Genomic DNA, 24193 nt, shown 5'->3' with positions numbered 1-24193 from the left:
CCCAAAGAAAGCAAAAGAAGCAAGCCCACAAGCAGCCCTAAAAAGGGTAAGAGATAAGGCAGGAATCCATTAAGTCTGGACCAAAGGGGGTTTTTCCACACAACTATAAGCGGGAGATGATGAGAACAAATAAGCTGAATGGGTGTCACAATCTACAACAGATACATATGATGTAGGAGGACTAGAAATGGTCCCACCCTTGCAATCACATGGTTTTCCATAGTTTGTTCACCAATTGGCGAGTGAGTCCAGGATCTCCAAAGCCGGACTGGACCTTGGGCAGTTGACCAGACAAACCAACAATCAGGAAGAAAATGCTGGTTGCTATGACCCTTAGGGAGGCTTAACGGGAGAAGCCTTTCCCTTTTATCCCTTTTCCTTTTTTTCTGCCTTCTTCTGGATTAAGAGTATTTTAATGATTATATTTTATCTTCCATGTCTCTTCTTAGTATGTCTAATCTTTCCTCTAGGCTTTGAACATACAGAATATGTTTATAACAACTGTTTAAATCTCCTTGTCTACTAATTCGTCTGTGTTATCTCTGGGTTGGTTTTGGTTTTTCTCATTATAGTTTGTATTTTCCTGTTCCCTTGCATGGTAATTTTTAATTGGATATACAGATATTGTGAATTTTATCTTGTTGGATGCTGAGTATTTTTGTATTCCTATAAATAGTCTTGACCTTTGTTCTGTGATGAAGTTCAATTACTTGGGAACAGTTTGATTTGGGTGGGTCTTGCTTTTAAGCTTTGTTAGGTGTAACCAAAATAATGTTTAGTCTAGGGTTAATTTTCCTCACCACCAAGGCAAAAGTCTTCTGAGCACTATACTCTGTCCAGTGCCCTATGAATTATGAGGTTTTCCACTCAGCCTGGCAGGAAGAGGAACAGTCCTTGGCCCTGTGTGAGCTTTGAGGATTGTTCCCTCCAGTCTTTCTGAGTGATGCTTTCCCTGGCTTGGAAATTCTTCCTCACATGCTCTGATCAGTACTCAGCTGGAGACTGGAGGGGTAGGTAGCCTCTGCAGACGTTCAACATTCTCTGTGCAGCCCTGCCTTCTCCGATACCATCTATGGACTCTAGCTAAATTGGCCACCCTGTACACTCAGCTCTGCTTTTTCAGCTCAGGAGACTGTGGGCTCCACCTGGTTCTTCCCTGGGCCATGGCATGGAATGACTTCAGGCAGAAAGCTGGGCAATTAAAGGATTCCTCTTATGAGTCTTCTTCCAAGGATCACTGTTCTTCATTGCCTGATGTCCAATGTCTTGAAAACCATTGCTTTTCATATTTTATCCTTTTTTTTCTTTCTTTTTCTTTTCTTTTTTTTGTAGTTGTTGCAGGTGGGAAGGTAAATCTGGTCCCTGGTTAATCTGGTAAATCTTGGCCAGAAGCAAAATTGTCTACAACAGGTTTTTGAATGAAGGCATTGGTGATCTAGAAACACCCATGGGGACCTAGGAGAATGTCAACCCCTTTCTGGTTGGGATGCCTGGGTGGGAGAGCAGAGGTGGCTTTTTCCTGAGTGGACATCAAAGCAATTGGCTTGTTTAGGGAAGGAGGTGGGAATAGGGCTTGGGAGAAAGTTTCCCTAGAAAAATCCAGGGCTATAGAATGAGAACCTAAGGGCATGATGAAAAGAAAGGGACCATAGGCCCCCCATTAGTGATGACAGAGTCTGGGCTGGAAAACAGAGGCAACAGAAGGCTTGTGTCCTGCAGTGGGAGGATGTAGGAGAGGGGGACGTTGCCAAGGGTGCTGTCAGGGGCGTGGATGCTCCAGATGTGTGCCCGGAGAGGGGAGGGTGTTGCTCCTTCCCAGGGCTGCACGTCTCTCCTGAGCCAGGCTGCTAGGGCACGTCCTTCCTCCAGTTCACACTAAGTAGAATTTGTTAAGAATATATACGTTATAAAACCATTGATTCAAAATCAGAATAAATAGGCCTAAGGTCAATATTATGGAAACATTTTCTTGTTTTAAATCTGTGTTTATACTTTATAGTGCTGGAAATCCAATTGTGATTACTTAGCTTAATATTTTAATTATGAAGTATTAGGTATAAAAAGAATGACCTATTTTAGAAGATGATAACACTGACTTATTCCAAGGTTACTGGCACAACTTTGAGTATCTATTTTTGTTTAATATTTATGTGAAATTTAAAAATACACAGAGGTAGAGAAAACATTATAATGAACACCCATGTACTCATCACCCAGTTTCAACAGCGATCAACACTTCGTCAACCTTCTTATTTAAATACGTCCTTCTCACTTTTACATTTCTTTGGTTCTTGTTTTCTGGTGGAGTATTTTAAAAGCAAATCCCAGAAATAACGTCATTTTACTCACGAATACTTCACTTTTCTCTAACAGATAAGGGAAGTTTTATTTTTTAAAATATTACTACCATATCATTATTACAACTAAGGGAATTCACAGTATTTCCTTAATATCATCTATTATCAGTTATCTAATCAGGTATCAAATTTCCCCAATAACTTCAAAAATGTCATTTTCCAGTTGGTTTGTTCTAATGGGGCCCAAACAAGATGTGCGTGTTATACCCGATGACAGTGTCTCCTGAGTCTCTTATACTCATTCGTCTTCACTGCTAAAGAATAATTTTCAAAAGGCAAAATCCTGACTCTCATGCGGATACAAAGTGAACAGTCCCAGACTCCACTTGTACATGTTTTTGTCCTAGTCTTTGAAGTTAGTCATTTGTCCAAGGAATGTTGGTTGCTTTATTTGAAAATGGTATCCAGAGACCACAATTTTGAGTCCTTTTCCTCTAGAAGCTGTGATGGGTCACCATTGAGTTGTCTGGTCATCTTGTGATCAAGGGGTATGTGTTTCTTGATGGTGATAGCCTAGTTATGAGACTGGAAACTTCACAGAAATCCTTCTCGTGTCCTTGGGCTCTTTAGAGTGATGTTCTAACCACTGAGCCAATTAACCAGACGTGGAATGGGTTTATATCATTGTTATCAATCTTCCTAGAACAAGCAAAGACAAGGGAGTTTTTAGTTCCTTAATCATGAAATTTTATGATTTTTCCCCCCCTGCCACTGGCCGGTTCAGGGTCCAAACCCTTAAGCTTGGTGTTATCAGCACTGTGCTCTAACCAAGTGAGCTAACTGGCCAGCCCTGTTTTCTGATAATGTGAATATTAAGTAAATATACTCATTTTTGTTTTCCTCTTCTTTTTGCCTGCCATTTTGGTAAATTAACTTTACAAAGGAAGAACTTAAAATAAGTTTTTTTCCTCTTACTTTTCAGGTAAAGAGATTATAAATCTTCAACTGAATGAAAAATTTTTTCTTAAAGTTGCACATTCTCCAATAAAAAACACCAAATGTTTTTCTATTTTGCCTGAACACAAGATTTAAATAAGAAGTTTCCACAGAAGGTAAGATAATTTTCCTTTTTAAGTTGAATCTACCTTATTGTATAATTTACACAAATATACTGTATAGGTGGAAGTTCAAAGATGGGTGATAGCAAAAAATTTAGTTTTGAAGGTGTGCCTATGGTCTGTTGTCTTTTGGTTGTCTTTTGATCTTCCTATGTCTGGTTTTGAGATGTTCTGTGTATCTGCGGACAAGTTACTTGGTCTCTCCAAGCCGAAGTGTAATCCGTATAAAATGTGGGCACTCATGCGTGTATACGGAGGTATATGTTCTATCTCATTTACAGGGAACACGTGAGATAGGGCATGAACACTGTCATGGCTGCTGTTCAGGGCACACACTTCATGAAGAAGATGAAAAAGGGAGGGAAGGACTTCTGCTTCCAGCAGTGTTTGATGCTCTTGAAAGTCTCTCCTATTACAGTACAAATAGGTGTTGGATAAATTATAATAAATATAGTCTCTTGTGGGCACTTCAGTATATTAAAAATTAAGATTACTCTCTAAAGAGCACAATAGAAAAAGAAAAGAAAAAAGAAAAGTGAGCGTTTTATCTCTCTTTTGCCCCTTGCTGAAGAAAACATAAATCTGCTTCAGAGGAAAGCATGCTCAATGTAGTTCCTCAAGATTTCTATAGATTAAATTTAAGCAAATTTGAGTTTACAGTCAGACCATACACACACACACAAACCATTATGAGGAAGAGTCAGCATAATTAAATGTCCCAAGGCCTGCAGATATTGAATAATCAGATGCAGTATATAGTAATTATATATAAAATATTTGAAGGAGTACAAGATAAAATAAAAATTAGAAACAAAAAGCAAAGTATTAAAATGATCCAAGTAAACTAGACCATAGCCACTCCTGTGTCCTTCTGTCCTGATGAAGGAGCCTACTAAGGCCATGCCTACTAAGGCCAGGCCAAAAGAAAGAGAGAAAGGATGCTCTGGGCTGAAAATAAAAGAGACTGGTAGAAATGGGTCACCTGTGGAATGAATATGTTCCTAAGATTTTCAAAATGTATATCAGTTAATGCAAGAAAAAATGGTAGAGCTGAAGGGCAGTTTATCAAAATTTAATCCAGCAGCCTAAAATTTCAAAACAGAAGATAGAACAAAGTGATTTACAGATACTAAAGAATAGAAAAGAAAGTAGAGGACAGAAAGTAAGATCAAAATTTAATCCAGCAGCCTAAAATTTCAAAACAGAAGATAGAACAAAGTGATTTACAGGTACTAAAGAATAGAAAAGAAAGTAGAGGACAGAAAGTAAGGTGAAGGTTAAAAAACAAACAAGTCCTGGATTTAGAAGTTCTGAGATGAAGGTTTGGAAAATATAGTTTTTGGTTTTTTTGCTTTAAGGGAAGCATTTCATCAGTTACTTAAAGCAGTCCAGAATTTCAGTCAATGCTAAAGCAATCCTTTGTAGAAAATTGGAAATATCTGTGTTATACATTTGAGTGAACCAATTATATTTTTATACACTGTCTCTGGAGTGCCACAGGAAGGTGCTGAAGATGTCACTTTGATGATTTAGCTTTGCTATATAAATTTAATAGACTAGGTATATATATACAAAAAAAATAAATAAATCCAAGTAAAGCCTTTAGAAATGAAAGAAAATACTGAAATTAAAAACTCAATTTGTGGATAAAGCAGATTAAACGTGGATGAAGACGGAATTAGTTAGAACATATATGTGAAGAAATTATCCAGAGTGCAGTACTGAGAGATGGAGATGAAAAATGAGATTAAGAGAAAGTGGAGGTTAGAATAAAAAGGTATGGTAAATGTGTAGTTGGAATTTCAGAATGAAAAAATAGGGAAAATGGAAGAGGGGCATTATTCAAAGTATTAATAGCTTTGAACTTTTTAGAAACTAATAAAAAACATATTTAAGAAGCACAGTATGTAGCAAGCAGTATAAACAAAAAACCCATCCATACCCACACATTGAAATTCTATAGCATCAAAGACAAAGAGGATATTAAGCTAGAGGTAAAAGATTACGAAAAAGGAGCATTAGCTAGGTTGACAACAGATGTCTCGTCAGCATGAATGGAAGCCAATGGAGAGTAGAATAATTCCTCAAAGTGATGAGAGACTATAAATTTCAATATAGAATTGAATTGAAATTCTATATCAGGTAAATTTTGCAAGAAAAATTTCAAGGTCTTATGTTTTTGATAATGTTAGGCTAAGTTATTTAGACTACTTTCTACTCATGCACCTCCCACCCCATGGAAAACAACTAAAATTGTTGGATTAAAAAAAAAAATTAAAGAACCATCAACGTAGCAAGGAACTTCTAGATCAAAATCAAACTGAAAGTAGGAAATGTGAAAGGTAATTTAAGCCCCATAAGATGGAATCTGTCTTTGCCTTGATGGTATTTGCTGATCTGGAGAAAGTGGGGCTTTGATTTTAGAGGACTTATAGGGTGAGAAGAAGAGTAGTTAAGATCTACTGGCCTTCTCAAGGTAGAAAGCCGAAAGGGGATTGAACCCTGGACCTTGGTGTTATCAGCATGACACTGTAACCAACTGAGCTAACCAGCTAGTCCTCTACAGATTTTTTTAAAGGACAGTGATTAGTAGTGCACAGACAAAAATGTAAGTATGTAAGGAAACAAGCAAGGCACCATGAGTTAAACCAGTAGAAATGGACCCTCAAAATCTTCAGATATTGGAATTATCAGAAACAGACTATAAAACCAAGTGTGCTGTTTATTTTTAAGGAAATAAAATAAATATTTAATGAAATAAAAATATGTGTTGGAAACTGTAAAAGATGATCTAGAATATTTGAAAAAGAACCAAGTAGAACTTCTAGAAATAAAGAGCACAATATTAAGAATTCAGCATATGTATGGTATATACAGTGAAGCAATAATATAAATGAGCCAGAAAACAAGTCAGAAGGAATTACCCAGAATAGAGCACAGAGAAAATGATGGAAAATATAGAATAGAGGTTAAGCAGCATGAAGCATAGAGGGAGAATGTCTAACGTACATTTAATTGGTGCTCTATTAGGAGAAAAGAGAGAATGGGACAAACTTATTACTAGAAAAGATAAAGGCTAAAGGTTTTCTAGAATTGATGAAAAAAATAAGTCTACAGATTCAAAAAGACAGATGAATCATAAGCAGGATAAATAAAAAGAAAATTTATAGCTAGTCAAAAGAGTAAAACTTCAAAGCACCAAAGGCAAAGAGTGATCTTAAACCAGAGGAATAAGACAGATTAATGTCATCTGAGCAATAGACAGACTGATGGCTGGATTCTTTTTTTTTTTTAAAGATGACCGGTAAGGGGATCTTAACCCTTGACTTGGTGTTGTCAGCACCATGCTCAGCCAGTGAGCTAACCAGCCATCCCTGTATAGGGATCTGAACCCATGGCCTTGGTGTTGTCAGCACCACACTCTCCCGAGTGAGCCACGGGGCCAGTCCTGTTGGCTGGATTCTTAAGTGCAGCAATGGAAGCCAGAAGCCAGTGGGATAATATCTTTATTGTGATGAAAGTAAACAATCGCTAACTTCTAGCTTTATATCAGGCAAAATTGTCTTTCAAGAATGAGGATGAAGGGCTGGCCCGTGGCTCACTTGGGACAGTGTGGTGCTGACAACACCAAGCCAAGGGTTAAGATCCCCTTACCGGTCATCTTTAAAAAAAAAAAAAAAAATGAGGATGAAATAACGACGTTTTTAGGAAAACAAAAACAGAGTTTGGGGCCGGCCCGGTGGCGCACTGCTGTGGTGCGCCACTTGGGAAGCGCGGCGGCGCTCCCACCGAGGGTTCGGATCCCACATACAGACCGGTTCCCGCTCACTGGCTGAGCGAGGCGCGGGAGCAACACCGAGGGCTGCGATCCCGTTGCCGGTCCCGGTCTGGTACGGGGGCGACACTGAGGGTTGCGATCCGTTGCCGGACACGGAAAAAAGACAAAAAAAAAAGAAAAAAAAAAAAAAAAAAAAAAAAAAAAAAAAAACAGAGTTTGTCACTAGCAGTCTGCTATGACTGAATGTTTGTGTTCCTCCAAAATTCATGAGGGTGGAGCCCTCATGAGTGGGATTAGTGCCCTTATAAAGGGGTGAGGGAGTCTGTTAGTCCTTTTTGCCCTTTTGCTCTTCCACCACGTGAGGACACAGAGAAGATGTTGTCTGTGAAGAACAGGCCCTCACCAGACACCAAATCCGCTGGTGCCTTGATCATAGACTTCCCAGCCTCCAGAACTGTGAGCAGTAAATTTCTGTTGTTTATAAATTACCCAGTCTAAGGTATTTTGTTACAGCAGCAGGAATGGACTAAGACACAATTCTTTTCTAAATATAATTCTAAAGAATGGGTTTTCAGCAGAAAACAGTAATCCCAAGGGGAAGAAATGAGATTCAAGAAAGAATGAAAAACCAATATGTGAGCAAATATAAATGAGCACTAGCTGTTTAGCAATATGCTAATGTCTATGGGGGTAAAATTAAGAAAGAATTATGTAGTTATGAAAACAATGAAGTGTAAGTCAGGAAGGAGGGTGAATGGAAGCAAAGCATTCCAGTCTCTGTAACAGCTGGGGTTGGGATTACTGCAGACTTTAATAAATGTGCAATTTACAGATTCTAGGGAACTATTATAAGAATAGAAGTATTATACAGCTTCCAAAGTAGTGAAGAGAAAATAGTGGGATTTCCTTTATTCTTGTAAAGAAAGGTTGCAGAAGCTTTTTTTTTTTTTGTCTTTTTTTGTGACCAGTAAGGGGATCGCAACCCTTGGCTTGGTGTTGTCCGCACCGCGATCAGCCAGTGAGCACACCAGCCATCCCTATATAGGATCCGACCCCGCGGTGGGAGCGCTGCTGCACTCCCAGCGCTGCACTCTCCTGAGAGCGCCATGGGGTCGGCCCTGCAGAAGCTTTTTAAAGCAACTATTAACTTAATGATGCTGTATTGAAAACTTTCCCTGTGAAAGTGGGAGGACTGGGTGCTTGCTTTTATCACTTCCACTGAGGATTATGATGGAGGTTTTAGCCAGCCCAATAAATCAAAAAAGGGGAAAAAGATAAAAGAATCTGAATGGAAGAAACAAACTGTTATTATTCATCGATGATATTATTACATATGTTGAGAATTCAAAATAATCTATAGATTACTTATTCAAATCAATAATCCTTTAGCGGGTTTCTGGATACAAAATCAATTTACAAAAATAAATTACCATATACCATCAACAAACACATTGAAGTTAAAAAGTAATACATATAGTAGAATTATAAATAAAAAGTACCTAGGAGTAAATCTAATACAAGATATGCAAACCCTCTATGGAGAGCACTGTAAAATTCTTTTTTTTTTTTTGTCCTTTTTTTTTTGTGACCGGCCTCACTGCGCTCAGCCAGTGAGCGCATCGCGCTGGCCATCCCTATATAGGATCCGAACCCACGGCGGGAACGCTGCTGCACTCCCAGCGCCACACTCTCCCGAGTGCGCCACGGGCTCAGCCTAGCACTGTAAAATTCTGAGAGAGGTTAAAGAAGATTTGAATAAATGGACAGATATATCCTGGTTTGGGATCGGAAAACTCAATTTTGTAAATATTCCAGTTCTCCCTAAACTGATCTAGAAATTCAGTGTAATCCAAATAAACCCAAGAGGTTGTGGGGGTGGGTTGGGGGAATTGGCAAGCTTATTTAAAATTGTAGGAAAATGAAAGAGTCTGTGAATACTCAGAACACAGTTGAAGAATTCTAACTCATTCCATGTGTCAAAGATCTTGTCAGGATGTTTTGGAAGCCTGAAATGCTGGTGTTTTTGGTGTTGGGAGGCTGCCCACCAGCCCTGGTTTGCCCAGGTGGCCTGGTTTTTGCCTGTGGTTCTGGTCTCATTATTAATAGCATGCTCTTTCATCACTGCTGTTTAGGGAAAGGATTGACCGTGTTTTGTAGTTTAGATTTTTTGTTGTTGTTGTTGTTCTGGTTTTTAAGTTGCCCACATTTTCCCAAATATACAACTCCAGACCAACAATAAACACATACCATCAACAAACACATTGAACCAACGAACAGCATTTAACCATGGTGGAGAAAGACTGCTTCTCTTTTGGTAAGTGGTGGTCAGGAAGGAGCTTCAGGCAGCATCAAGCCCAGGACCCCAGACATGCTTGTTCCCTGTCTTCCCTCTCACTGGGTTCCTTGGGCCCCTCGTCATGAAGGAGAGTAAATAAGACACAGCCTCCTCAGCCTCCTGCTTCCTTGCCATGCTTAAGACAAGCAGCTACCTGGGGCTGTTGTTCTGCCACTGGAACATGAGAGTGTGAATATTAAAACTAATCTAAAACGGAGAGGGAGGGGGCACCATGGAGCTTACAGTGCGTGTCAGTGACAGCAATGAATGAATTTTCATTCATTCAGTAAATTCAAGTTCTGTTTGTTTGGCACTTGTTATGTGCCAGGCACCTTATGTAACACCTATAACCTTTTGGAGAAAATATTATCATTTGATAGACGAAAAAGCCAAAGCCTGGGAAGGTGAGAAGGTTGCTCAAATTATATTATGGTGCAGGCTGAGCTGCTGCAACCAAGAGATGACGTGGGACAATGGCTTGAGCAGGGCGGAGCACGTCTCTCTCTCGCTTGATGGTCCAGTCTGGTGGGCGGCTTTCCTCAACCTGTGGCTTCCACTCACAGATCTAGGAGGGCTGCTCTTGTTCTTAATCTCCCAGCAGGCAGAAGGGCCAGGAGAACCACAGGAGCTCACACCCAGTAATACCTTGAGGTTCCAGTGCCATTTCTACTCCCATCCCACTGACCAGAGTTTAGTCACATGACTACAGCTGGCAGCAAGGAAGGCTGGAAAAGTTAGGCTTAAGGAGGGTGACCATGCACCAGCTAACTCTATTGCTGTTGAAGAAAGGCGGAATGGAAATTGGGACAAGTGGAATTTCTGCCACACCTGCCTGGAGTCACACCTGCCTAGAATCACATAGGTGTGGATCCAGATACTACGTTCCTGTCTGCCTGGCTTCCTGCCATGCTCTTTCACTGTACCCCACTACCGGCTTGGGAAGAGGCAGCCTTTAAGAATTAAAGTTAATTTATTCATTGATTCAGTAAACCTATAGAGGATGCCAGCTGCATGCCCAGCCTGGAGTTATGACCCAGGGAAATGAAGCACTGGGAGACACCGACCCCATCCTAAAGGAGCTCATAGTCTATTCTGGGGACAGGCACATACACTGATGATCCAGGTGGGTCCCTCAGAGCATTGCAACCTGTGGGAGCCAGGCCCTTCTCTGGAGAGGCTAGATCCACAGTCTGCATGAGGATTGTGTGTGTATGTTTTCAGCGATCTAAGATGGTTCAGGCTTTCTTTGAATGCATTAGCGTAGACTTGTGTAATTCTTCTTTTTTTTTAAATTTATTTTTTAAAAAATTTATCAATATACAATGTAGTTGACTTTTGTGTCCCTTTACCGGTTCCTCCTTTTCCTCCTTCCCTCTCCCCCTCCCCACCATCAACATCATATCTCTTCACTTATTAAGACATTAACAAGTTCAAGTGTTGTGATTGTTGTGTCTTCTTCCCCCACCACCCATTTATTTGTTTGTGTATTTATTTATTTATTTTTATTAGCTCCCACAAATCAGGGGGAACATGCAGTATGCCTCTTTCTGTGCCTGGCTTATTTCATTTAATATAATTTTCTCTAAGTCCATTCATCTTGCTGTAAATGGCAGTATTTCATTATTTTGTATAGCAGAGTAGTATTCCATTGTGTAGATATACCACCTTTTCCTTATCCACTCATCTGATGATGAGAATTATTCTTTTATAATTATTTTGATCTACCTTTCTGTTTGTGGTTATTTCCTCTTTTCACTTCTGATTTTGGATTTTTATTCACCTGTTCTCCCCATGGGCTCACACTGGCATATATTTTCTGGCCAAATGGAGTTCAAGTATTCAGCCTCTCCAGTGGTATGTTGGTAAATGTTTAACCACTGGCTATCTCAGGGAGGAAAAACATCTCCTGGTTTGTAGCATTTTCTGATTTCCATGATGTGAGTACTCCTACCACGTCCAACTTATGCCAGTAGTGGGATGTCCTGAAGGTGGGATTGGGAAGAGAGGCACACGGTCAGCTCACTGCTCTGGCCACCACAGAGCTTGTCTTCTGTGGGCATGATGACCTCATCTCTGTTTCCTTCTCTTCTTTACACTTAGGGTCTTTGAGAATAAAATGTGCTGGGAACTGTTCTAGACCCTTAATGTGGAGTAACTCAGTTAGTCCTCACAACTCTACGAGATGGGGATAATTGTCCCCATTTTACAAGTGAGGAAACTGAGGCACAAGAGGTTATGTAACTGGCCTCAGGTCACACAACAGCACCAGGACTTTGATTATAAATATTTAAAAGAAAAAAAGAGAACTGATTTGTTGCCAGACAGGTAATAGTGTGCATTTCAGATTCTAACTTTCTCTTAGCAACAATCTCTACCACAGAATGTTCTTTTTTGAAGGGCTCTTTCATGGAACTGTATGATCATATGGGTAACATTTCTGTTTGAAATCTACCTTCTGTCTGTTGGTTATGCCAACCTGGAAAGGATAGGAAGCAGAGCCTGAAGTTCCTTTCATTTGGCTGTTGAATAAAAGTCTAGAAGATGTTGGTAATACCATGCTTGACATTCCGGGTGGACTGTTGAGGATAGTTGTCAGGATACAAGGAATCCTTCTGCTGTGTTGATACTCCAGGTGTAACCAGAGACATCTGAAATAAACAAGCCAGTTCACGAGCAGTTATTTGTTCTAAAGATGCTGTCAGTGATGACCTTAGGGTCATCTAAGGAAGGAAAACTAAGGCCTTCCCTGTAGGTAAGGGCCAACCAAGAAGATACTAACATTGCTGTAGAGGGTGGAGCATAGTTGCTGGGATATGAGAAATATTTGGGATATGAGATATGAAAAATACGTATGCAATATTATCTGAGTACATGTTCTGGAATCAGTTTACACCAGTTTCTTTGACAGTGAATTTAGCTACAATTAAACCAGTGCCATCGCAGTGAACTCTTAAAGGGTGCCACTGACGTCCTTGTTTTGTGAGAATTTCTTAAAATGCATGGATAGCTGACAGAAGCATAGAAGGTTTTTTGTTATACAGAGATTTTGATTTAATGCCACAGCAAAACATACTAATATGAGCTAGTGGGGCAGATGGCCAATCTAAATGAACAATTTTAAGAGTAACCTGGTTTTGGGCCGAGCCCGTGGCGCCCTCAGGAGAGTGCAGCGCTGGGAGCGCAGCAGCGCTCCCACCACGGGTTCGGATCCTATATAGGGATGGCCGCTGTGCTCACTGGCTGAGCGCAGTGTGGCCGGTCTCAAAAAAAAAAAAAAAAGAGTAACCTCGTTTTAATTCAAGTGTCAATGGTAATGTAAATAGTTGTTCTCAAATACTGGTCTGTACTATTGGTGAGATGAGCAAAATAAGCGTAATGAGGTGTTTTTTTCTTAAAACAACATTTTTTTCAAAGTAAAACATTACTCTCAGTCCTGAGATTACGGCCTACCTTTTCTTGAATATTAAAAAATTCATTGTTTTCAGGCCGGCCCGGTGGCGCACTCGGTAGAGTGCGGCAGCGCTCCCACCAAGGGTTCGGATCCTATATAGAGACCGGTCCGCTCACTGGGTGAGCGCGGTGCAGGCGCGACACCGAGGGTTGCGATCCCGTTGCCGGTTGTGGTGCGGGTGCGACACTGAGGGTTGCGATCCCGTTACCGGTCACGAAAAAAGACAAAAAGGAAAAAAAAATTCATTGTTTTCTGAAATAAGGTAATTGTAGATGGTCACTTATCCTTTCCTTTCTTTCCATTTGTTCTTTGTGTCTCCTTTTCTTTCTCCTTTCTCCCCCCTCTCTGCTCCTTGCTAGACAAAGTTAAAAAGTTGGCAACCCTCTGTTAGTTTTCTAAATTAAAAGAAAAAAAAGTTTACTAGTCTGCAAAATCCCAAGTCTTAGAACCACTGAGCGCAGCTAACTTTTACACACAGGTGCCCAGGACTTGTTTAGGGTGTAGGCAGTCAGCGGTATTTAGCTGGTACGCTGATCCTAAGACTGTCGTAGGTTCTCAGAGCTCTCGCATATCCTGTTCTTGTTTACAGGGTGGACATCCTTACTAAATTTTCTGTTCTATAATTGAGGGGTAAATAAGTAGGTGTTAACTTAGCTTATTGTTTTAAATTCCAAAAGTTATGGATAAGTGAGTAATTTGAGGGTACTTCAAAAAGTTCATGGAAAAATATAATTAAAAGATAATATGAATCTTTTGGGCCGGCCCGGTGGCGCACTGGAGTGTGTGCCGCTTGGGAGTGCGGCGGCGCTCCCGCCGAGGGTTCGGATCCCATGTGGAGACCGGTTCCCGCTCACTGGCTGAGCGCAGTGCGGGTGCAACACCGAGAGTTGCGATCCCGTTACCGGTCAGTAAAAAAGACAAAAAGGAAAAAAAAAAAAGATAATATGAATCTTTTCATGAACCTTTTTGATTTTTTCAGATTTTCGAGTGTTTGCATATACCTAATCTTGGGGATGGGACCTAAGTCTGAACAAATAATTTATTTTTATGTTTCATATACACCTTATACACATAGATGGAAGGTAGTTTTATACATATTTTTTATAATTCTGTGTATGAAACAAAGTTTGTGTACCTTGAACCATCAGAAAGCAAAGGTGTCGCTCTCTCAGACACTCCCGTTGACAGCTGTTGTGCTTGTTTGGCATCATCACTATTCCTGACCCTGAATTTACATGCTATCGATATTCAATCATTTTCTCACACTTATTTACACATAAGTACTTAACAGTAAAAAGTATAACATACCATTAATTCAGTGAAAGATAATGTGTTCATGGTACCTAAGCAGCACAGCAGTGTCACCAGAACATGTGTGTCAGCTGTTTCCCAGCAGCACCCACAAACAGCAGCAGGCTTTTGGTCTCTGCCTGTGAGGGTGTGTTTTGATTAAAAGGTTACTGTACACTGTAGTTTACTTTTTTTAGGTGAGAAGTAACATCAGAAGTAGTTGAGGGGGGGGGCCGGCCCGGTGGCGCACTGGATGGTGCGCCGCTTGGGAAGCGTGGCGGCGCTCCCGTCCGAGGGTTCGGATCCCACATACAGACCGGCTCCCGCTCACTGGCTGAGCGAGGCGCGGGAGCAACACCGAGGCTTGCGATCCCGTTGCCGGTCCCCGGTCCGGTACGGGGGCAACACTGAGGGTTGCGATCCGTTGCCGGACACGGAAAAAGACAAAAAAAAAAAAAAAAGAAGTAGTTGAGGGGGGGGGCCGGCCCGGTGACGCAGTGGATAAGTGCGCCGCTTGGGAAGCGTGGCGGCGCTCCCGTCCGAGGGTTCGGATCCCACATACAGACCGGCTCCCGCTCACTGGCTGAGCGAGGCGCGGGAGCAACACCGAGGCTTGCGATCCCGTTGCCGGTCCCCGGTCCGGTACGGGGGCAACACTGAGGGTTGCGATCCGTTGCCGGACACGGAAAAAGACAAAAAAAAAAAAAAAAGAAGTAGTTGAGGGGGGGGGCCGGCCCGGTGACGCAGTGGATAAGTGCGCCGCTTGGGAAGCGTGGCGGCGCTCCCGTCCGAGGGTTCGGATCCCACATACAGACCGGCTCCCGCTCACTGGCTGAGCGAGGCGCGGGAGCAACACCGAGGCTTGCGATCCCGTTGCCGGTCCCCGGTCCGGTACGGGGGCAACACTGAGGGTTGCGATCCGTTGCCGGGCACGGAAAAAAAAACAAAAGAAAAAAAAAAAAAAAAAAAAAAAAAAGAAGTAGTTGAGGGACCAGGAAGTGGGTCCTCTAGGGATGAGGAGGCATTTTGTTGGGTGATTTTTAAAATTTTTCCTCCAGAGTCATCTGCCTCATTAACAACGGAAGTCTCTCTTTGTATTATAAACTCTTGTGGCTTCTTGTTCTGTCATGAATGCACACTGCTCTGGTCCTTCAGTGAGCCTATCACACATTTTGATACTGTCGTCTAGAGGCACATTTTCTGCGGTGTTAACACTGTCATCTTCGTCATCACTGTTATCATGACACCTTGACATAGAAAAGTGTTGGCTGTCCAACAGGGCCCTCACATTGACGTTAAAGACTTCTTCAATATCCACTTCCTCCAGCCCACTGTCAAACTCTGACAGCGCATCTTTTGCATGTGTTAAGGAGGTCAGACATCACTTTTTTCTCACTTGACATGCTGAATCCTCAAACCACTATCTTGTTCATCATCACCACTGAACATAGTTGCAGGCCAGAGGTTGTGATGGGTGTGCCAGACGTGCACAACTGTCTATAGTCACTGTGTTCCAAGCGTTGGCGAGAGCATAAACAGCATCCTTTGTACTAAACTCCTTTTGAAAACCTTCCGTGTCCACACCTCTGTTCACTGCTGCTAGCATGCTGTTCAAGAAAGTGTTTTTATATTTACTCTTTATTGATCTAAGGATACCCTGGTCACATTACTGAATTAATGAAGTCACATTTGGGGGAAAGTACATGGCAAAAACATTATTTCAGATGAGAATTTCAGCTGGAAAATGAGCAGAACAGTTGTCAATGAATAAGAAAATCTTACAGTTGTTATCCAGTCCAGCTTTCCTGCAGTGCGTATGAGTTGATGGTACAAAATATTAGTGAAACTAATCAGAAAAGATGTCCCTGGTGATCCATGCTTTCTTGTTAGCATGATGATGGATTGGCAAGAAATTCGCTCCTTGAAAACAGCAAGGGCACAGGATTTTGGCTATCACAGAAAGTTTACACTTACGCATGCCTGCTGTGTTAGCACATCCCAGTACAAGTATCCTGTCCTTGCCATCCTTAATTGCAATCCTATAAGGGCTGTCTCATCAGCTGTAGCCAGTGACTTTCTGAGGCAGTGGCACCAAAACAGTGATGTTTCATCAGCATTATGGACCTGTTCTGGTGTCAGATTTTCATCAGCATTGACCTTGGCAAACTTGTCAAGGAATTTCTCTGCTGCTTCTTATCAACAGATGGTTTTTCACCACAAACCATTAAAATTTTAATGTCATGTCTGTTCTTAAATTTCTGCAATCAGCCTGTTGAGTATTCACAGTTCCCTTCAATTTTCAGCCCACGGTGACAGATCTTTGCTTATTTCATGACCAGCATGCCATGCAGTGCATGTGTTTGCTGCAGGGCTGATGGATGCACTCTTTCAATACGCAATTCAGATCTTCATTTTAGCTTGATGCAGCGTTTTTCTGTTTTTCACTAACTTCTGTTTGTCACTTTCATCACAGAAGTCCAACAGCTTATACTTCTGTTTCCTCAGGGTGTATATATGGTGATTGTTCCAACACTGTACTCTTCTGTGAGACATTTCACACTTACGCTGATATCCAGTTTCTCCAACAGCTTGACTTTCTGGGTTATAGATAAACATAAATGCTTCCTTTTTTTTTTTTTTTTTAATCACTGTTACCCACAGGGGTATCTGCTTTTTTGTCATTTTCAGCAATATCTTCACACCATAGAGCAGAAGATAAGCAAAAACACACAGTGAGTCATGCACATAGGTCTTGGCCCTGTTGTGGGACATCATGGGGACCTGCTGTTGGCTCATCCAGCCTGTGCATGTGCCATTTTATTACCCTTTGTGGGCCTGCTTGCATCGGGGAATCTGGGCATGTGTGGAAAAGATATATCCCAGCTGAAGGGGGCCAGGAGGTTCTTTTTTCCCTTGGGGATGCTGAATAAACTGTGTGTTGTACACCTGCATTGTGACTGTGACCCATCACAAGTTCAGGTATGGAGTTTTCCACTTGTGGTGTCAGGTTGGCACTCAGAGAGTTTTGGATTTTGGAGCATTTTGGACATAAAATGTATGACCTAGTCCTCTCATGAAGAAGTGGCGGTCTGTGGGCTGGTGTGGGCCCAGGGCCTGTGTTTGAGCTGCTGGTATTGTGCAGAGCAGCGTCAACTGCCCCTTTATTCGGTGGGTGGGGCAGTGCGGTGGACACTCAGTGTGTCTGTAGGCAGCACTGCCAGCGTGATGCCGCCTGTACTGCACATGGAAAAACAGACCACTTAAATGAAAGGAACTTTACAGATATTGGCACAGACTTATGGCAACTGTTAATAGCATTGGGCAGATATTTCAAAATAAGTCTGGGCAGTGAAATGGATTGATATCCAGGATTTAATTCTAAATGGTCCACTGGGAAGCAGTCTGGGTGAGACAAGATGGGCAATTGATCACTTTTCAGGCTGAATGGGGGGGCACACAAGGATTCATTATGCTGTTCTTTCTACTGTAAGATATGTGTGAAATTTCCCAAAATATAAAAGATGAAAGAAAAGCAAACAAAACTCCTAGCCATCTAGGAACAGTGCTGAGGTGGAAATTTGGACTTGGACCTCTGGTTTCTTGTTTCCCTGGGGATATGCTAAGCAGCTGCTGACTGTTACCTGCTGAACAGAGCCACAGCTGCAGTCAGAGGAAAGCATGTCAGGTGAGCTGTACTCCCTGAAATTACCCTGGTAGGTACATAGAAGTATGACAGATTTAGTGTTTTTAAGTCCAGCATCGTTGTCCTAGTTCCCTGCTTTTCCTGTTTGGAACTGTGGTGCAGGGCGGAGGTGGCCGTGCTCACAGGCTCAAGAGGCAGCCTTCTCCTGATCGGGCCCTTGAGCCTCCATTCCCCACTCTATGGGCAATTATTGTGATATGCTTTGTGTATGTCCTTTTGTGTGTCTGTGTTCCTATAAGCACATATTGTTGTTTGGCATGCATGTGTTTTAAATTGTATAGATGTATTGTGTTATGTACTTGATTCTGTTTCTTACATTGTTTCAGTTAGCCCAGTGTTTTTAAGATTTATCCACATTACCGTGTGCCCACTTAGTTCACCACCTCTAACCGTGCTTGGTATTTCCACACATTTGCTGCATGCTCTCTGCCTCCTCATCTTCATATGTGATCCTCCAGCAGGCAGGAGTGCCATTGCTGGGCTAGGTATAAATTTCCTAAGCAGTGTCTTAGTTGCTTCAGAACTGGCATACCATCTTGCCAGGGTCAGGAGTGTGTAAGCTAACTCCTCCCACCCATCCTGCCAACACTTCTAACAATCTGGTCAATCCAACAGGTGTAACCTGAGAACATTTAACTGTTTTTTCAAAGAATCAGTGTTCAGGTAATCTCACTTTTAAAATTTCCTGTCTTATTGATTCAGGTTATTATATTTATTCCTGCTTTTTCTTTTGGTTTGCTTTGGTGTTATTTTCTTTTCTTTTCTTTTTTTTTTCTTTTTTCGTGACCGGTAATGGGACCGCAACCCTCAGTGTCGCGCCCGTACCGCGACCGGCAACGGGATCACAACCCTCGGTGTTGTGCCCGCATCGCGCTCAACCAGTGAGCGGACTGGTCTCCACATGGGATCCGAACCCTCGGTGGGAGCGCCACCGCGCTCCCAAGTGCCGCACTCTACCGAGTGCGCCACCGGGCTGGCCCCAAGGTGTTATTTTCTAACTTCTTAAGTGAATTGTTTAGTTTGTTTAATTTTTTAATTTTTTTTTTTAAAGATGACCGGTAAGGGGATCTTAACCTTGGACTTGGTGTTGTCAGCACCATGCTCTCCCAAATGAGCTACGGGCTGGCCCTAGTTTGTTTAATTTTAACTTCTGTTATTTCCTGGTAAATATATTAAAATTATACATTCTTTTCTAAAGTACTGCTTATAGCTGTGTCTCACAAATTTTGTCATGTGATATTTTTGTTATTATTAAATTGTATATATTTCTACTTTTTTTTTTTTTTCCTTTTTATCTTTTTTACTGACCGGCAACGGGATCGCAACCCTCGGTGTGAGCGGGAACAGGTCTCCACATGGGATCTGAACCCTCGGCGGGAGCGCCGCCGCACTCCCAAGCGGTGCACTCTGCAGTGCGCCACCGGGCCGGCCCATATATTTCTACTTTTTAACTAAAGGGGTTTTTATGGATATGTTATTTAGTTTCAGGTACAGAGGATTTCTTTTTTTTTTTTTCCTTTTTGTCTTTTTTCGTGGCCGGCAACGGATTGCAACCCTCAGTGTCGCGCCCGCACCGGACCGGGACCGGCAACGGGATCGCAACCCTTGGCGTTGCCCCCGCACCTCGCTCAGCCAGTGAGCAGCCGGTCTGTATGTGGGATCCGAACCCTCGGCGGGAGCGTCACTGCGCTTCCCAAGCGGCGCACTATAGCAGTGCGCCACCGGGCCGGCCCACAGAGGATTTTTAAAAACAATTTTATTGAGATAAAAATCACACACTGTAAAATTCACTCATTTAAAGTGTACGATTCAATGGATTTTAGTGTATTCATACAATTGTGCAACTATCACCACAATCAATTTTAGAACATTTTGATCACCCCCAAAAGAAGCCCCTTATCTTTTATCAGTTATTTCCCGTTTCCCCATCCTCCCGCCCACCCTGCCCTAGGCTACCATTAGTCTATGTTTTGTCTTATAGATTTGCCTGTTCTAGCCATTTCACATAAATGGCATCATACAATATGTGGTCATTTGTGTCTGACTTCTTTCTCTTAATGTAATATTTTCCAGGTTCATCCAGCTTATTGTATTTATAAGAACTTCATTCCTTTTTATTTATTTATGTTTTATTTTTATTTATTTATTTATTTTAAAAGATGACCGGTAAGGGGATCTGAACCCTTGACTTGGTGTTGTCAGCACCACGCTCTCCCAAGTGAGCTATGGGCCGGCCCTATATAGGGATCCGAACCCATGGCCTTGGTGTTATCAGCACCGCAATCTCCCCAGTGAGCCACGGGCGGACCCCTTCATTCCTTTTTATTACTGAATAATATTTCATTGTGTGGTTATGCCATATTTTGTTTATCAACATATTTCTTGATGGACATCTGGGTTGTTTCAACATTTTGCCTATTATGAATAATACTGCTGTGAACATTTGTGTACAAGTTTCTATGTGGATGTATGTCTTCATTTCTCTTGCGTGTGTACCCAGGAGGGAGGTTGTGAGGTCTTATGCTAACTTTGTGTTTAATTGTTCAAGGAAACGCCAGACTGTTTTCTACAACAGCTGCACCATTTCACATTCCCACCAGTAGTGTAAGAAGCTTCCAATTTCTCCACATCCTTACCAAAACTTATTACCTGTTGATGGAGTTTGGATATGTTGTCCCTTCCAAAACTCACGTGGAAATCTATCTCCAATGTGGCAGTGTTGGAAACTCATTGAGTCATGGGGGTGGATCCCTCATGAATGGATTAATGCTCTCCCTGGGGGTGGGGGGGTTAATGAGTGAGTTCTTGCTCTATTAGTTCCCACGAGAGCTCATTGCTTAAAAAGACCCTGGCACCTTCTCTCTCTCTCTTGCTTCCTCTCACCATGTGATCTGCTTGCACCTGCCGGCTCCCTGCCGCTTTCCGCCATGAGTAGAAGCAGCCTGAGGCCCGTGCCAGACGCAGCTGTCCCAGAATCATGAGCGAAGTAAACCTCTGTTCTTTATAAATTACCCAGTCTCAGATAATTCTGTTATAGCAACACAAAACGGACTAATACACCTGTCTTTTTGATGACAGCCATCCCAGCAGGTGTGAAGTGGTGTCTCATTGCGTTTCCCCAATGGCTGATGATGTTCAGCATCTTTTCATGTGCTTATTGGCCATTTAGATGTTTTCTCCAGAGAAATGTCTGTATGTTGCTCGTTTTTTATTTCTTTGGTGGCTGGCCAGCACAGGGTGTCATCAGCATCACACTCTAACGTGCTGAGCCAATGGACCAGCCCCCTTTGCTCATTTTTAAAATTTGTCTTTTTATTGTTGAATTGTAAGGGTTCTTATATATATTCTAGGCACAAGTCCCTTAGGTAGATGATTTACAAAAACTTTCTCTCATTTTATGGTTGTCTCTATATTTTCTTGAAGGTATCATTTGAAGCATAAGTTTTATTTTTGATGAAGTCCAATTTCTTTGTTTTTTCTTTTATTGTTTTTAGTGTCTTTTCTAAGAAACCATTGCCAAACCCAAGGTCATGAAGATTTGCCTCTATGTTTTCTTCTAAGAATTTTGTCATTTTAGTCCTTAAGTTTAGGTCTTTGATCCATTTTGAGTAAATTTTATATATGATGTTAGGTAGGGGACCAACTTTTTCTTTTGCTCGTGGATAGTTTCCCCAGCACCATTTGTTGAAAAGACTGTACTTTTCCTGAAAATCAATTGAACAAATATGTGTGGTTTTATTTCTTGACTCAATTCTGTTCTGTAGGTCTATATGTCTGTCCTTGAGCCCTGTAGTGGATTGAGTTATGTCCCCCTAAAACTCACTGAATCTTGACTTGTGTCCCCAAGTTTTATGTATTAGAAACTTGGCCCCCACTGTGACCGTTAAGAGGGTGGGAAATCCTATTATGGTAATTGAAAGGTGGAGGCTTGAAGAGGTGATTAGATTGTAGGACTGTGCAGTAGTGAATGGACTAAAAATGGTGGTCAGGGGTGTGGTTCTGAGGGATTTCAAAGAAGAGGAGGATATGTCTCTCTGCTCTGCTCTCTCTGCTTCCACGATCTTGCAATGTGAGACCCCTGGGTCACTATCACCACCACCAGATGGACTTTGGAGTTCCCAGCTTCAGAAACTGTAAGCAATAAATTTCATTTTCTTTGTAAATCACCCAGTTTAAGGTACTTTGTTATAAGCAATGGAAATGGACTAATACAGAAAATTGGTACCAGTGAGTTGGGGTGTTGCTTATAACAGATACTTGAAAATGTGGAAATGGCTTTGGAACTGGGTGTTAGGCAAAGGTTGGAGGAGTTTAGAGGACTCAGAAGAAGACAAAAGGAGAGGGAAAGTTTGGAATGTCTTACAGACTGGTTACGTGGTGGCGAGCAGAAGGCTGATAGAAATATGGACTGTAAAGACTATTCTAAGGACGTCTCAGATAGAAATAAGGAGTTTTCAGAAACTGGGGCAAAGATCACCCTTGGTGGGGCAAATATTAACCTTGCTGTGAACTGGCAAAGAACTTGGCTGCGTTGTGTTCATGCCCTAGGACTTTGTGGAAGTTGGAACTTAGGAACTGTGAACCAGAGTGCTTGGTGGAAGAAATTTCTAAGCAGCAAAGCATTACAGAAGCTGCATGGCTACTTATAACATCCTATTCTGAGTTATGGCGGCAAAAGCATGACATAAAGCCAGAACTTAAAAGGGAAGCAGAACGTAAAGATTTGGAAAATTTGCAGCCTGACCATGTGGTAGAGAAGCAGAGAGCATTTTCAGAAGGAAAATTCAATGGTACTAAGAAGATTAACACAAAAGAATGGGATTATCAAGAGAAGGGTAAAATGCCCTGAAGGCATTGCAGAAGCCTCTGGAACCAGTCCTTCCATTTCAGGCCCAAAGGCCTAGTGAGACAGAATGGTCTTGGGGAACAGGCTTGAGGAGCCCTCCACGGTCCTTCAGGCACCAGCACCCCAGCTGCTTTGGCTACTCCAGCTGTGGGTAAATTGGTCCCATGTGTGGCTGGATATGCAGCTTTGGAAAATACAAGCTGGAAGCCTTGGCAGCGTCCATGTGATGTTAGGTCTGCAGGCTCACAGAATGCTAGAGCTATGGAGGCTTGGGAGCCTCCACCCAGATTTCTGAGGATGTATGGAAAAGTCTGGGGGCCCAGGAAGAGATCTGTCTCAGGGGCGGGCTCACCACAGACAACCTTCACTAGAGCAATGCTGAGCAGAAACGTGGGGTCAGAGTTGCAGCAGAGAAACCCCAACAGCACCATGCCTAATGGAGCTGTGAGAGTGGGCCAGCCATGGAGACCCCTGATTTGTGGAGCTACAAGAATGGAACACCAGCATGGGAGAGCTGAAGTGTGGCCTGAGACCAGGAAAGTCATAGGAGTGGAGCTGTCCAAGGTCTTGGGGACTCAACCCCAACACTAACGTGCAGAGGACATTGAACATGGAGTCAAGGTACATGATTTGCCAGCTTCGAGATTTGATGCCTGGCCTGTTGGGTTTCAGGCTTTTTTGGGACCTGTTGCCCCTTTCTTTTGGCCTATTTTTCCCTTTGGAATGGGAATATGTACCGTATGTTTGTCCCACCATTGTATCTTGGAAGTAGATAATTTGTTTTGATTTCACAGATGGGACTTTAAACTTTGGACTTTTGAGTTGAAACAAGTTAAGACTTTGGGGATGAAATGAATGTATTTGTATGTGAAAAGGACATGAGTTTTGCAGGGGCCAGGGGTGTAATGTAGTGGATTGAGTTATGTCCCCCCAAAACTCCCTGCAGCTTGAATTGTGTCCCCTAAGTTTTACATATTAGAAACTTAGCCCCCGCTGTGACTGTTAAGAGGGTTGGAAATCCTATTATGGTAACTGAATGGTAGAGCCTTGAAGAGGTGATTGGATTGTAGGACTGTGCAGTAGTGAGTGGATTTAAAATGGTGGTCAGGGGCGTGGTTCTGAGGGCTTTAAAAGAGGAGAGTCTGTCTCTCTCTCTCTGTTCTCTCTCTGCTTCCACCATCTTGCAGTGTGAGACTCCTGGGTCATTGTTGCCACCCCGAGATGGACTTTGGACTTCCCAGCCTCAGAAACTGTAAGCAATAAATGTCATTTTTCTTTATAAATCACCCAGTTTCAGGTACTCTGTTATAAGCAATGGAAACAGACTAATACAGGCTGGTACCACACTGCCCTGATCACTAGATTTGTAGTGAAT

The sequence above is a fragment of the Galeopterus variegatus genome, unplaced genomic scaffold, assembly GCF_000696425.1.
Source record: "Galeopterus variegatus unplaced genomic scaffold, G_variegatus-3.0.2 Scaffold960, whole genome shotgun sequence".
In the NCBI taxonomy this organism is placed as follows: Eukaryota; Metazoa; Chordata; class Mammalia; order Dermoptera; family Cynocephalidae; genus Galeopterus; species Galeopterus variegatus.
Note: the sequence above shows the minus strand (reverse complement) of the source record.